Here is a 15,411-nt window from a genome sequence, read left to right as displayed (position 1 = left end):
AATCATATCAGAGAGACCCACATGGACTGTGGATGATAGAGAAGGGTCCTCATGGTGCCCATCAAAACTTGACATTCATGATTGCTCTCTAATAAAGCAAGAAGCCAAAAGGAACTGTGGGATGTGCTGTCAGAAAGAGATAAATCAGGATTTTAAAATAAAATAAAAATGGATTCAATACCTTGAATTTATGAACTGTCCTACATGTAGAAGTCACTTGTTTTGTTAGCTTATCAGAGCGAGCACAGTTATAGACAAGACTTAATGAAAGCTGCCCAGCCCCAGATGGATCACAAATTCCCAACAAATCCCTATGCCATTTCATGAGATTTTCCCTCTCTTATGCTCTGTTCTGTAACAACAAAAACAAAATCTTCATGGGAAATCATATTATACATGTGCCTTCATACCTCTTTTCCCAAAGTTGGGCACCCTTTGCCTGTGACTTCCTCATATTGAAATAGTGAAGTCAAAAAATATTCTTGGAGAATTTATGGGCAAAAGATACCTCACTGCTGTATAGTTTGGGCTGAAGTAACCTTTGTTTTCCCCATATCTGATTTCATATCATCTCATTTCTCTTTTGTCCTCATGTGAGCTTTCGCTCTGTCTTTCAACAGCTCACATAATGGAGTAGACATTTTAGTTCCTGTGAGTGGAGACTGGTGATTTGAGTACCTCACCAAAGGGCCCTGTCTACCTACTCCTCATAACTTTCACCAAGGGACAGGATCCTTGGCCTAAAAAAGATGTCATCATTAGAAAAATTATTTAAACCTTCTGTGCCTCCCTGTCTTGTCCAGTGATGATTGTTTTCATTCAGTCCCAATAGTTCAAAGTGTGTAATCCAACATATGTTTATAGAGTGACTTATATTACAAATGGACCAGAAAGGGAAGAGGCATCTGTGTTACTGGATTTACTGGGGTCCCTATACTTTCCTGTCCTGGCATCAATCTCATTTCATCATTATTGCTCATTTACTTTATGGGCAGTCTTGTTTACAGTAACCTCTGTGAAGGCAGAGTAATATCTGTTTATCTCATTGCATTTTCTGAGCCTAACATGGTGCCTGGCATGCACTGTGCCCATAACACTTTTTGTGGATTGAGTAGAGGAAGGGAGAATGCATGAAAGGAAAGTTTCCACAGGCTCACCTGCTTAAAGTCTCTTTATATATTTTTCCTTTTGAGAAGATGTGAATACTCTATGGAAGGATTATAGCTACTGGTTCATTTGGTAACATTCAAATATTGAATTTGGATAACCATCCTTTTTTTTTTTTTTAAAGATTTTATTTATTTATTTGACAGAGAGAGATCACAAGTAGACGGAGAGGCAGGCAGAGAGAGAGAGAGAGGGAAGCAGGCTCCCCGATGAGCAGAGAGCCCGATGCGGGCCTCGATCCCAGGACCCTGAGATCATGACCTGAGCCGAAGGCAGCGGCTTAACCCACTGAGCCACCCAGGCGCCCTGGATAACCATCCGTTTAACCTTTTGTAATTTCCACCCATTATTTAGTTGTTTATTTGTTTTTTCAATTATTCTGAAGGAAAGGAGGGGTGGGGGTGCCTCAGTGGCTTAGTGGTTAAGTGGTTAAGCATCTGCCTTCAGCTCAGGTCATGATCTCAGGGTCTGGGATAGAGCCCCTCGTCTGGCTCCCTGCTCAGCAGGGAGTCTGTTTCTCTGCCTCCCTCTGCCTGCCTCTCTCTGCCCCTGCTTGTGCTCTCTAAATAAATAAATAAATAAAATCTCTAGAGGGAAAAAAGGGAAAGGCAGGGCTATCAGGTGACTGTTTCTAGATGTTAATATTTAGTGTCAATTACTTTAATTCAAAATGTCTGTGAAATAAAGTTTTTGTTAGTTTGAATTCTACACTAGCACATACAGTGTAAGAGGCAGAAAGAAAAGAAGAAAGAAAAGATACCATGATAACCCCTTTTGCATTGCATCCTCTTCTTTCCCCATATGATGGGCTCTTAGCTGTTCTCCCAACATAAGCTCAATTCTTCCCCACAAAGGCAGGGACTGATTCATGGGCTAGAGTTTGACTTATGACAAATATGTCATAAACTGACTTCTTCAGAATCCCCAAAGCATAGTCCTCTTCAAGTCATTAATAAACATGCTGACTCTTTAATTTGGTGGCTCCATCAAACACACATGCTCTCAGTGCTCACTGTGAGCCTGGTACTGGTGACACGGGGATTGCCAATCCCTGTCTTTGAGCATCTCAAATATTCTTCTGTATTTTGAAGAAAAGTGGGAGATATGTGATGTTTGAATCTTTTTCCTTTTGCTCTTTAAAGATATCATTCATAATGCTCTAATGAGATAAACAGTTAAGTTTTCAAAGAAAAAAAGTTCTTTCCCAAATATATAAAATAATAAAAAATATAAAATTTGAGAATGGTCAGTGTCTTTGCATGGAGAATGAACTGCGATATGTCAGTTGTTATTAGTCATAAAAATTCCACAAAAATTATTTCGCTCTTAGCAGAACTCAGTCATGCAATTCTTCTCAAGCAGGGCAGAACTCATTGACTCACTGAACATGAGACTTTTAGTAATTGAGATTGCATAGTCCAGGTATCTCATTTAATGCTCAGGGTATTCATTTAATGCTCACGGTATTTGGGCCAAAAGAGGTCTGTGCCCTTTCCCATTGCACCTAGAATATAACTGATCAAGGATCTGTCTCTTGCCTTCCAAACCATTCTGATATTTAAAGAGACCAGTGTGCCATTTAGGAACCTTTCAGGCAAGCCATGCATTGTAATGATCTTGAAACTAAGTGTAGATGTTTCCACCATCCTTGGAGCTGAGAAACCTGGTGCACATAGCAGTGATATTCACAAGTGGAAATAACTCCTATTTGAAGGGAATAAGCCAACAACCTGCTTTCTCAAAATCGAGTGATGGTGCCATGGAGCTACAACAGATAGCCTTTAGAAAAATGGGTGGTGTTTACCAACCCAAGACACAGAAAGTCTCCTATGCTAAGGAACAGAGAATCTAGAATTAGGTCAGTAATCAGTGGCTGCCAAACAAAGCTGGTCATTGTGAGGCACAGCTCATCACTCTGTCTCGTCCCCTGTGGTCACTTTGATGGCATCTCAGCAGCACAAGTATCTGCACACATCATTAGTCACTCTCCCCACCACTCTCCCCTTCTCTTCTCTCCTTACCCTTCTCCTCTCCTCTTACTGGATTAACAGGTTTATTTCCAGGTGTACTAAAAAAGGGTTCACAAATAATATACTTATTTAACACTTTGCTCCTATGTGAGCTTGAAATGCAAAACTCATAAATAGCAAATGTTAAGGTCCAGTGGCTTCATTTTGAATGAATGGACATGGCTGTTAGGCATAGGGAAAATAATAATTTTCCTTTTTATTTATTTGTTTTGAAAACCTACAGTTTTATTGATTCATTCCCTATTTTATGTTTTAATTTTGTAATGCTTTATGTTATAATTTAGATATTCTAGAAAATAAAGTTCACTTTGTTTTTTTTATTACTGCCTATTGATTGGATTGTATATTAACTATGCTTCCTCTTTACGTTATAATTTGGATATCCCTAAAAATAGAGCACTTTGATTCTTTATTACTGCCTATTGATTGGATTGAAGATTAACTATGCTTGCTCTCTGTGGATTTAGCAGAAATGCAGTCATTCCATCTGTAATCTGGTTTTAGTGACCTCTAGTGCCAGAAAAATTTAAGTGCTCTGCTCTGTTTTAGTTCAGAATTGGCAGATTGTCTTTTAAAACATACAAATCAGTGGTATCAGTTACAAAACAAAATATACCAATGTTGTTTTTTTCTAACATATATGTGTGCATATGTGTAGACACAGATACATATGTAAAGGAGTCCTAACCAAGCGTAAGATTTTTATGGAGTACATCTTGGCATTGACCAAACAAATTCAACTAATAGCAAGTACAGAGCATGTATTTCACTTCAGGAGGAACTCCCCCAACACCCACCACCCCTGCTTATTTTTTACTATTCAGAGAATTGTTTTAAGAAGAGTTATCTAACCTTGTTCTAGCCTAGTTTAGATGTGTATGTTATGTGGTATAGAAAAACTTTTTGAGAATAGGAAGTTGTTTTTGCTGTATAGCTCATATTCTGCTATCAAGATAACTATAGAAAGATCAAGTTCCCACCTGCTTAAAAAATGTTTTAAGTCTTGGGACTCCTGGGTGGCTCTGTCAGTTAAGCGTCTGCCTTGAGCTAAGGTCATGATCTCAGGGTCCTGGGATCCAGCCACATGTTGGGCTCCCTGGGAGCCCGCTTCTCCCTCTCCCTCTGTTGCTCTCCCTGCTTGAGATCTCCCTGCTCATGCTCTCTCTCTCATATAAATAAATAAAATCTTTTTTAATTTTTTAAAATATTTTTAAAGATTTTATTTATTTATTTGACAGAGATCACAAGCCGGCAGAGTGGCAGGCAGAGAGAGAGGAGGAAGCAGGCTCCCTCGATCCCAGGACCCTGGGATCATGACTTGAGCTGAAGGCAGAGGCTTTAACCCACTGAGCCACCCAGGCATCCCATAAATAAAATCTTTTTAAAGAAATGTTTTAAGTCTTGCTTTTACAAAAAAGTAAGTGCTAAATAAACAAATGGCATTTGGTCCGCATCAAATTCCTTTCAACCTATCAAAAAGTTTAAATTCATGTATATTTACAAAAGTATCTGTTGCTCGGTTATCATACCCTGTTATAATTTTCAAGGTAAACTGGATTTTCTTTAAAATAAGTAATTATGCAGTCTGAGTTCCACAGGATGCTTGGTGATTGAGAAATATCTATCTACACTTAACATGAAGTTCTTTTTGTTTAGTTCTTCATATTCAACCTTTACCCCAATTGAGTTGCCTTTTATGTAATCCTCTCCACAGTCTAATTTTGTACTTCAAGCATTTGCCAGGGGTTTTCATCGCAAATGAGATATCATGTTACTATTTGGCCAAACAGTGAATAATCAATAATATTGTGCAAACAAGCAGCATGAATAATAGATAAACCTAAAAGCTTGGAGATGCAGGCTTCCAGCAATGGGATTTGGAAGGAAATCATTCAGTAAGCAGCTCACCATTAAAGGGGGGGAATCTTCAAGTTTCAGCACATTAGTAGAGAAATCATCATCGTCATCCCACTGATTCTTCTTTTCCTGTATAAACAGTGCATGGTGTTCCTCACCCTAGATAAATAGCTATTTTTCAAACACCACATCTTTGCATGTAGGTCAGTTTTGTTGCTTTATACTTATGTCTAACATAACTGAGCTTTCTCTTTCTCTTTGATTATTATTTTTTTGATGGCATTTCCTCACTCCTGTCTGAAGGCAACATGATGTTATGGAAGGAGTTTAGAATCAAGAGGCTTGAACCTCCGTTCCATTTCAGTGACATGCCACTGCGGGAGAATTGAATTATACAGACCTGAGTTCACCATATAAATTGACAGCAGTGCCACCTGAAACATATTCCTTAACTCTCTGAGCCTCAGAACTCCTTTTTGACTATTTGTATCTATTTCCACGGGATACAGGTTTGAAGTTAACTTTTTCTTGAGTAGCATCTGGAGGTGTGTGTCCAGGGGCTGCTGCCTCGCTTATAAAGCCCATCATTCCTAAGCAAGAGAACAGATAGGCTTAAAAAAAAAAAAAAATTAAAGAAAATACAAGGCCTAGAAGGAATAGGGTATGCTTTCAGCTCCAACGGACAATTTTCAAGGGCCATTTAGTAATATCAATAACTGCCTAGAGCATGGTTTCCCATTCATTTACTGAAGAATTGCTAAGCTGGGGTCTCATTTTACTGCTTATTCATGTGTGCTCAGAAGTAGCCAAAAGTGATGCTGGTGTTACACACATGCAACTGGTCTTCAGTGGTTAGCTGCAGAGTTTCTTGCCTCCAGAGGGGTGCAGCTAATAGTAAAGATGTCAGAGGAAAGAAAGCCAGAGAACTGCTCAAGCAGTACCGTGGGCTGCATGTTTTTTTTTTTTTTTTTTTTTTTTTTTTTTTTTTTCAGAACATTACCTGAGCCCAAGATCTGACTGAATTTTCCGGGTTGAGGAGCTGCATTTTATCAATGACTCAAAGGGGACCAAAGCAAGTGTCCTGACCCTTACAAGGCAAGAGGTATAAACCAGCTGCCAATCCGTTAATTTACAAATGAGCTAAAGTGATTTTCTATTTGTTGTGTAAGGCATCTCTTTACTCATATCTGGACATTGGAGAAAATAAACTGTTAATTCATTTACTCATTTCTTCACCAAATAGGCACTGAGTGAGTGCAGAGCACTGTGCTAGATAGAAGTTGTGGTAGTTAACAAGGTCCATATACTCCCTGCCTGCCTGGAGTGTTCATGTCTTTCAAAAACACAAACAGAGAAAAATATTCTGCCAATAAAACGTGAGAAGTGCTGTGATATGTATAAACGAAAGGTTTTGCCAAACTGTTCACAGTTACTAAAAAGATATATATTTAGATATGTCCTAGGGAAATTTTGGAATTATAAAGATCAGAACTAATGGCAATCTTGCCGTTTGCAAGTACATGGATGGAGCTAGAGAATAGGAGGCTAAGTGAAATAAGTCAGTCAGAGAAAAACAAATACTGTATGATTTCATTCATAGGTGGAACTTGAGAAACAAAACAAATGAGCAAAAGGGAAAAAAGAGAGACAGAGAGAGAAAGGCAGAGAGGCAAACCAAGAAACAGACTCTTAATTACAGAGAACAAACTGATGGTTACCTGGGAGGAGGTGGGTGGGGGATGGGTGAAGTAGGTGATGGGGATTAAGGAGGGCACTTGTCTCTGAGCACCAGGTTTTGTATGGAAGTGGTCAATCACTAAATTGTACACCTGAAACTAATATTGTACTGCAAGTTAACTAGCTAGAATTAAAAAACAACAAAACTTTAAAAAACTAATAGTAATAATAATAAAGCACTGTAACAGGTAACTTTTGTTAATTTAGCTTGCTACTAATCCCTTTAAATACATCACTGGATTTCTGAACCTTCTGAGTATTAGATACAGTTTTATTTGCATTGTATTGATGAGGAAATTAAAGATTAAAGAATGCAAGTAAATTCCCTTGGGCCCCACATCTTTTAGCGGCTTTTTATTCAGTGGGACACTAAAATCTCATGCTTTTGACCTACTTTTGACCTACTTGTTTCCTGCCCTCACAAAAAAAGGAAGGAAAAGAAAGGAAAGGAAGGGGTTCCTGGGTGGCTCAGTGGGTTAAAGCCTCTGCCTTTGTAATCCCGGGATCCTGGGATTGAGCCCCGGATGGAGCTCTCTGCTCGGCGGGGAGCATGCTTTCTCCTCTCCCTCTGCCTGCCTGTCTGCCTACTTGTGATCTCTTGTCTGTCAAATAGATAAATAAAATCTTTAAAAAAAAAAAAAAGAAAGAAAGGAAAGGAAGGAAGGAAGGAAGGAAGGAAGGTGGGGGTGGGGAGGGGGAAGAAAAGAGAGTGGGAGGAGGATCTGGGTTACACAGATGGATAGCCAGACAGCATCAGATGTACTATCTATACTATTAAATGCTAGAATGTAATGGATCAATGTTGAAAGATTTTTGAACATCATTTCTTTTAATGCAGGTTATTTCTACCAAAATGTAGTTTTTCCATTTTATATTCATTCTCCTTGATTTTAATTCATGAGGCTGATGTTTCAATGAACTGGTTGCTCATTAGTGCCATCTTTCTCCAGACCTATATAAACTGACCACAGGAATATAAGAGGACCTTTTAATATGGACATCGAAGGAGAAGTAAGCCTCAGACAGCATTTCCTTTTAAGGTGAGACCCGTCTGTAGTTAGGCAATTTGTAAATCTTGGTGATAAAATCAGGTTGATAGCAAATGGCCTTGAGCACTTGGCTAATGAGAACACCGAGAGTTAGGTGATCCTTGTCTGTGTCTTAATCAATGTCTTTTAGTTTTTCCATTAGGCCAGGATGATTTTGAATATATAAAACCAAAGTAAAGGAGGGTGAAGTTGATAGCAGGCACTCTGTCCTTTGACCTGACCAACAATGACTTCCAGGAACATCTGCCATTTTTTTTTCATGTAAATTTTATGCTAAGGAATGACAATCACACTAATATCTCTCCCCCATGTGTCCTATTTTCTTTTATGCCATGCTGTATTATCAACATGTGAGTATTTGCATAAATAATGTATGTTATAACTTATTCCAGTTATATCTTGGTAAAGACCTAAGGGTTACCGAGAATTTTCTTAACCCACTGAGCCACCCAGGTACCCTTACAGAGAATTTTCTTAACTTATCATTCACTTTGTTATTTGGTTAAATCTAACTGAACACATCGTGAAAGCCTACAGGGTACTTAGGACCAGTATGGATGACAGCGGAAGTATACATCTGTATTATTCCAAATCCCCATAAAAAATGACAGAGCAGGGGCACCTGGGTGGCTCAGTGGGTTAAAGCCTCTGCCTTTGGCTCAGGTCATGATCCCTGGGTCTTGGGATCAAGCCCCACATCAGGCTCTCTGCTCAGTGGGGAACCTGCTTCCCCCCACCACCCCACCTGCCTCTCTGCCTATTTGTGATCTCTGTCTGTCAAATAAATAAATAAAATCTTTAAAAAAAAAATGACAGAGCAACCAGATATCAAAAGCAAAAAATCTATGGCCAAGTTTTACAGTGGAGTAAAAGACAGTGAGGATAAAACGCCAATAGCTATGAGATGCCTGTGGGATCAGCATCTGTGCAGCAAGAAGTAGAGAAATACAGTGGGAAGACTGGGGAAACTGTAGTAGACGAACCTCCAGAAAGCAGAAGGTATTAACCTGGAAGGGACAGTGGTTGATTTGACTATAGCTGCTAATAAGAGATGGGGTTTTACCCACTCCAATCACCAGGGAGTGCAAGTGGCAAACAGTAAGAAGGTCTGGAGGGACTAGAATGATCTAGACCCAGTGAACTCTCAAAATTGAACAGCCAGAGAGCACTCTTCTCCAACAGTGCCCCACATTGCAGAGAAATTGCTGAGCGTGGAATCAATACAAAAGTTGACAGAAACAGTGGAGTCAAAGGAAAAAAAAAAGTCTAGATAAAAGTTGGAGAGGAGAACAGCTAAGAAATTTCAGAAAGCAAGCTACCATTGTAACATACAGCAGAAGAGGGAGCTCTGTGAAGTTAGAAAAGTGATCTGATCCAAGTTGCCTCCTGAAAGTTTAAAGAAACTAACACAAAAATGAGTAACAGAAAAGTAATAAGGTCACAGCCTATACTAGTTATTATATTTTAAAAAAATAGAATAAGGAGCAGAAGAACATCATTTCAGAAATGACAACATGCCAGCAAGATTGAAGATAGGAAAAAAGATCTATTCTACAGATGATAGGAATGCCTGAAGAAATAAATCAAAGCAGAGGAATGGAAAAAATAATAATAAATATGATTCAAAACACTGTCCTAAAAAAGAAAAAAGGCTTGGAAATACATATTTAAAGAACATACTGGATACCTGAGAATTATGATTCAGGATAGCCAAAATCAAATTTTTCTTTTTTTTTTCTTAAAGATTTTATATGTTTATCTGAGAGAGAGAAAGAGAGAGCATAACAAGGGGAGAGGCAAAAAGAGTGGGAGAAGCAGACTCCCTGCCAAGGAGGGAGCCCAACGTGGGGCTGTATCTATCCCAAGACCCCAAGACCATGACCTGGGTGGACGGCAGACAGCCGACTGACTGAGCCACCCAGGCACCCCAAAATCAAATTTTTCTTATAAAATTATGGAATTTAAAAGTGAAAATTTCTTTGACCATTTAGGTAAAAATGCACATGACTTAAAGGGAAGATTAAATTAGATTGTTATCAGACATCTTAATGCAATGTCTTATGCCAGAAAAGCAAATAGAATAACATTTAAAATATTCAAGGAAATACAAATGTGAGCCAAAGATATTTCCAGTAAAACTTATGTTCAAACATAAACGTCATTCAAAATATTTATTGAAATGAAAGAGCTAAAGGAATATTTTCCTATTGAGTTCTTCCTGAAGAATCTAACAGAGAAAAGCTTCATATAAGCAAAATGCCCAGAGAATCATCGATATCTAGAAGTAGTGGTGAGCATTAAATGAAATATATATATATGTATCTATAAAATTAAAATTTAGTTAAGGCTAAAAGGGAGTGAATTTATATTTATGGCATAATCTATGTATATTTTGACAATGAAGATACAGAACAATCATTAAGCAAATAGGAGGGAGAATGGAGATAGCATATGCAAAAACAAAATTAAATCTATTGGGGATTATAATTGGTGATGACAGTATTGTTATGCTATTGTTTCTATAATGTGGAATAAAACAAATGAAAAACTGTAGAATACTCTAATTCTATCCTTGTGTCTTTGAAAGCATTCCTTTTTTCTTTTTTTATGATTTTATTTTATTTATTTATTTATCATAGAGAGAGAGAGAGAGAAAGAGGGTGCACAAGCATGGGAGGTGGCAGGCAGAGGGAGAAGCAGGCTCCCTGTTGCACAAGGAGCCCAATGACAGGCTGGGGCTCAGGCTTGGGTTCCATCCCAGGACTCTGAGATCATGACCTGAGCCAAAGGCAGATGCTTAACTAACTCAGCCACAAGCATTCTTATTTTGAGAAAATAATTAGTTGTATGTGTGCCTTTTTTCTGAGATTATTACTATATGTATTATGTTTATAGCACTGGATAAGGCAAATGAAAAATTACAGGCTATTCCAATTCTAGCATATTATGAGCTCATGGAAATCAAGATTTTCAGTGTAGGAAAAAATACAGGTATAATATAGAAAAAAAATCACTGAAACCATGTAGTACTATATTTGAATTGGAAATATCAGAATAAACTTGTGAGATGAGTTATTTTAAAAAATTAAACATGTGTGCATGTGTATATATACATATATATGTAGTGTGTGTGTGTTCTCAGTCCTTCTACTGAACAGATCTATAAATAATGATAACCCCCCAGTCCTGAGCATCCTTAGTGCTCAGTTTTATAGTCTTGAAATGCCATTTTCCACTAAAAGAAACCAGTGCTTCTTGGGGAATAGTCAATCCTGGGTCTGGGGAAGAACATATACAGGGTAAGTCTGGAACACTCTGCCACATTAGATCATGAAGAAATATCAACACTTTTAAATATAATGTCAAAAGAATTCGGAGACTAACTTCAAGAGGCTCCCACTGCTTAAAGATGGAACACCTTGAGTTTTAAGATACTAATTTCAGTGTATTGAAACCTATAAAATATGTTGAAATTGATAAATGCAGAATGATATTTTAAAAAGTAACCAGGGGCACCTGGGTTATGCCTCTGCCTTCAGCTCGGGTCGTGGTCCCAGGGTCCTGGAATGGAGCCCTGCATCAGACTCTCTGCTCAGCGGGGACCGGCTTCCCTCCCTCTCTCTCTCTGCCTATCTCTCTGCCTACTTGTGATCTCTGTCAAATAAATAAATAAAATATTTTTAAAAAATAAATAAAAAATAAAATAAAAAAGTAACCAATTGGTTGGGTTATGGACATTGGAGAGGATATGTGCTATGGTGAGTGCTGTGAAGTGTGTAAGCCTGATGATTCACAGACCTTGTATCCCTGGGGCAAATAATACATTATATGTTAATAAAAATAATTTTTATTTTTTTTTAAGATTTTATTTATTTATTTGACAGATAGAGATCACAAGTAGGCAGAGAAGCAGGCAGAGAGAGAGAGGATAAAAATAATTTTTAAAAATAGGGTATTCCCTGCACTGTGAGGAATGGAAAAATGAAATAAGAAAAGTAAGGGTGGTTTTTATGTTAAAAAAAAAAAGGCAGCCAATTGGTTACCTTTCTAGGATCACAGGGAAGCAACTCATTACCTTGTCAACTAACAAATAACAAGAAAACAATAAGCACTTATTTTCCCCTTCCAGTATTCCTTAAAACTTTGGGTAGCCAAATAAAGGCTCGTTTCTCTTATAAAGAAAGTGTCTCTTTATGAAATAATTTCAGTTAATAAATGAAAACAAGGTGATAAAATTCAAAATCACTATTTTGTACCTGCACTGAATAAATGAATCTGCAATGAGCATCAAGGGCCATTAACATCAGTAAATGCTAACATCAGCTAACAGGAGAGAAAATGAGGTATTAGTTGCTTCCTGAGGAAAGAACCATCTATAGTCTTGTCAGAGACTTACTGCGAATTAAACCTGAGTCCGATCAAGCAGAAAATATCATGGACATAAGAGCATGCTACAGGGTTTATAATATTAAAAAAAAAAAATCCAGACTGTGAGAAAACGTGCAGCTTAAATGGTCTTTGATCTCAGCAGAAACTTGGAAGAAAAAGAAAGAGGTGGAGGGGAAACTATAGGTTAAAAGAAGCCTAAAAGGTATATATAATTTCTTTGATCAAGCAAGATTAAACTACAGTGTCTAGGATGCATACGTGTATTATAAAAACCAGAAAGGAATTCAAGGAGGTAATTACTATGAAAGTTAGCACAGTTGTTTTTGAAAGGGAAGGCTGTGGGTGGGATGAGGTATCTGGAGGAGCTTCAGGAGAGACTGACCTGTAGTATTTACACAGCATAATAAGCAGTAGATAATATATAGTCTTCTCTTTGAAGATGGATACACTGTGACTTATTGGCAGTTCCAAACCAGGTAAAATTTAGAGTTAGAACGCAGCTCTTTGATTTCCAAAAATATTCCTTCCTCCCTTTCTCTCCCCTCCCCATTTCCTTCCTTCCTCCCTCTCTCCTTCCCTCCCTCCCTCCCTCTTTTCCTTTCCTTCCCTCCTCCCCTCCCCTCCCCTTTCCTTCCTCCCTCTCCTCTCCTCTCCTTTCCTTCTTCCCTCCCTCCCTTCCTTTCTTTCCCTTCCTTCCTCCATCTGTCCTTCCTTCTTTTCTTCTTTCGTTCTTTCTTTTCCTTCCTTCCCTTCCCCTTCCCCTTCCCCTTCTCTTTCCCCCTTCCTTTCCCCTTTCCCTTCTTATTTCCCTTCTTTCTTCTTTTGTTTTTTTGTAATTTAGCTATCTTTACATTAACATGATTCTAAAATCATAATTGCTTCCTGTAGTAGGGTATAATTATAAACAGGACAGTTAAAACAGAAATAAATATTAAAGGGCATTAAAAATATTTATGTTTTTGTCTACTGAAATTTAGGAAATTTAATTTTGTTTGTTTTTCTAAGTTCTCACGCTAGAATTTAGAAAGCAGGAATACCCTTCACTGACATATTTGGGAAATAAAATTTACAAAATATTTTTTTCCAACTTATAAATCCTCTCCACAAAGGCAGAGAGTAGAGAAAGAAAATAGTTTTATTATGGAATAAGCATTAAACCAAAATGTGGTGTACATCACAAGCAATCTACTGAGAGATTGCAAAGACAGGAAGAAAGCCCTCACATTTATGTGGTCAAGCAGATGCAACTTATTATATGTGTGTTTTCAAGTAAGAGGACTTGAGAGCATCATTTGCTAGACATGGTTCATCCTAACTTCACCCAGTAATTGGGATGATCATCTGTGTTAGCTAATGGGATTTATCCAGAGGGAGGAAAATTCATTTGTTTATGACAGGAAGTACTTTGATAATTTAGAGGAGGCACCCATCAAAGTCAGGCTCTTACCCCTCCACAGAAGCAAGATAGGGGTGCTTGCTCTCTTGATGTTTACATTTCAGAAAGATAGCTCTCAGGTCTTTGGGAAAAACATTTTTGGGTTGTAAAGCTGGCAAAGGGCCTATCTAGTTTTCAAAACAATTTATACAAAATTCAAAGTTCTTGTAGTTAGAAAGTTTTCTAAAGTAAATGCTCAAAGAAAGAGGGGAGAAAAAAATCTTTTCCTTTATTTTGCCAACTGGAGGAATTAATCCTCTTAACTTTAATTTGTACCCATTTGCCCTTATGCGTATAAGGATATCACCATAAAAAGTTATTTTTCTTAAGGTTATCACAGAAAGATGCCTTTTTCTTTGAACAGATTAAGCTGTGATATTGTCTTCTTTGGACTATCAGAAGTGACACTTATATAATTCTGAGAAGATGATTATTTTCTTTTTGTGCTTTTAATATGTCTGTATCTGGATTATTACTATTTTTGTTTTGCTTTATTTTCATGTGAGAGCCGTTTTTCCTGTTAAACTTGAAACTCCTCAAGGGCAGGAAACATACTGACTTTTTCCTGTGTTTCCTCAGGGTATATCTAATGCCTTTTCCTACCCAGTGCGGTGCTCAATAGTGGCTATTCAGTCCAATCCTGAAATTGTTGTTACCTGTTTTGGGTGTTAGCTGCTGCTATAAATAGAGACACTTTTGCTTGAGAAATGTCTCGAACTTATTTCTCCTGTCATTTTCTTTTTCCCTGTTAAAACCAAATACATCCCAGAACTCATTTATCTCCCCCCCCCACCCGCAAGAATGTTTCTGTGTGAAGTTTGCTACATTAAATAGAAAATTTAATAAGCCTTTTAGGGGAGAGAGAGATCACCTACAGTTTTTTGAAGTTGAGTCTCTTAATTAAAAATCTTGTGTCCCTTTCTTAGACCATGGAAAGATACCTGTGAATAACCCACAGTGATGGTTAATGTGTGGGATGGCTTAGTTAGACCAAATATTTTCAATAATTTGTTGAACAATTTGGAGTAAAGGAGCTTTTTAGGAACCTCCACTTGATTCATCCACGGGAAAAGTGTTACACTGGTTACTTTTCAAGGTAATCATTTTAAATTATTTATTGTTCAAATGTTTGCTTTGCCAAAAACAACAAACAAACAAAAAACCCCAAAAAAACAAAAAACCAAAACTGTTTGACTTTACTTATGCCCATTATCTGTATCATAAATCGGATTGTTTCTTCCAGAAACAAAATGTTTCTATTGAAATTTTATTACGGATGAAGAACACTTATACCACTATTAGAATTATTTAGGTAGTAAGCTCCTTGAGTGCCTTACACTGTTTTATACACTTATATAAGCTAGCACAAGACAAACTCTAAATAAATGTCTTGAATTTATCAGTGAAAGTGGTAGATAATGGTATTTATTAGATGTCATAAATAACAATTCTTAGAATAGAACCTGATTCTATGTTTTACCGTCTTGTTTTTCTCCTATATCCTTAATAATTCTGATTAGAGAAGAAACAGCGTTGCTTTCCACTGTGAGATCCAGGCAGGGCCACCAGAAAACAGCCAGGACTCTTAATTCAGGGTCTCTTGAACCTCATGGCTCTTGGCAGTTTTCATCTGCTCACTTTACCCAACTGTCCTATAAGCCAGTGGATGTTTTGTAAACAATATTCCCTGCAGTGATCTACCCAGGAGTCCTTCTTGTCCTCCACCTCTTCTATAAAGTTACAGAGG

At 37.7% G+C, this 15,411-nt stretch overlaps 1 protein-coding gene and 1 long non-coding RNA gene across 2 annotated transcripts in view; one reads left to right on the top strand and one right to left on the bottom strand.

Moving 5' to 3' along the window:
- Window positions 1-15,411, bottom strand: part of LOC125083839 (uncharacterized) — a 251,935-nt gene that overhangs the window by 169,044 nt on the left and 67,480 nt on the right. The window lies entirely within an intron of this gene.
- Window positions 7,793-15,411, top strand: part of LINGO2 (leucine rich repeat and Ig domain containing 2) — a 792,006-nt gene continuing 784,387 nt past the window's right edge. The window contains 1 exon segment of the mRNA XM_047700796.1: window positions 7,793-7,831. The gene's annotated coding sequence lies outside the window, so the exon portion shown is untranslated.

The sequence above is a fragment of the Lutra lutra genome, chromosome 13 (genome assembly GCF_902655055.1).
Source record: "Lutra lutra chromosome 13, mLutLut1.2, whole genome shotgun sequence".
NCBI classification, from domain to species: Eukaryota; Metazoa; Chordata; class Mammalia; order Carnivora; family Mustelidae; genus Lutra; species Lutra lutra.
The sequence above is the reverse complement of the archived record's forward strand: the minus strand, read 5'-3'. Positions and strand labels throughout refer to the sequence as shown.